The sequence below is a fragment of the Calidris pugnax genome, unplaced genomic scaffold (assembly GCF_001431845.1).
Source record: "Calidris pugnax isolate Ruff unplaced genomic scaffold, ASM143184v1 scaffold10, whole genome shotgun sequence".
Lineage (NCBI taxonomy): Eukaryota > Metazoa > Chordata > Aves > Charadriiformes > Scolopacidae > Calidris > Calidris pugnax.
Genome location: NW_015090795.1, coordinates 3141114 through 3142060, shown reverse-complemented (window position 1 = coordinate 3142060; position 947 = coordinate 3141114).

The following is a 947-nucleotide window of genomic DNA, read 5'->3' as shown; positions in this document are numbered from 1 at the left end:
AAAGCTTTTCCTCACCCCATCCCCGTTACTTTGCAGGATATTTCTTCCCCCCCCAACCCCCCCACCCCGTGGCCTTTCTTTGCAGAGCGCCCTCGGTCTCGTGTAGAGGTGGCTCCTGGATTACCAGTCAGTCTCCATGTCCTTACCAAAACGTCCTGTCCCTTGTCCCCCCCCCAAAAAGCATTTCTGTGGAGCAGGTATGGGGGGGGGGACGACACACACACCCCCATACCCTGTCCCCGGGTGCTCTGGGTGCTGGTGGGACCCTCGGTCGGGCACCGAGGGCTCCCCGCGGCCCGGCGCCGGCACGCAGGCCACAGCCATAGGCCGGAGGAGCCCTCCCCCCCGGCTCCTCGGAGATTAAGCATTTATTTTTTTATAGTCGCCGCCGTATAAAACTTAGCCTTAAATACTGCCCGATAGTGTCCTTCCCTTCCCACAGGAGAACTCATTCTGCAGCCAGAGGGTCTGATGGGGATGGGGATGGAGAAGGACTCGATGATCCATTGAGTTGGGTTGGGTCTCTTCCAACCTAGACGATTCTATGATTCTATGGGAGATGGAGGAGATGGAGATGGTAGAGATAATGGAGATGGAGATGATGGAGATGGAGATGATGGAGATGGGAGATGGAGATGATGGAGATGAGGATAGGGATGGGGATGGGGAGGAAGAAGAGCTGGCCACAGCCCTGCCACGCACTCAGGAATCCGTGCCCCGCTGCCGGCTGCAGTTCTGTGTGTGTCCCCCCGCCTCAGCCTCTGCTCCCCACCCCAATTTTCTGGTAATTCAGATGAGGAGAGGAGCAGGAGGTGGTGCCCCCCCCTTTTCCCCGTGCCGAGGGCGCCTGCATGCGCATGTGTCCCCAACGCTTGGCTTTTCAGTCCCTGGTGGTCCCCTGGGCTCAAGGGGGGGACAGGGGTGTCGCTGCCAGCTGGGTGCCATGG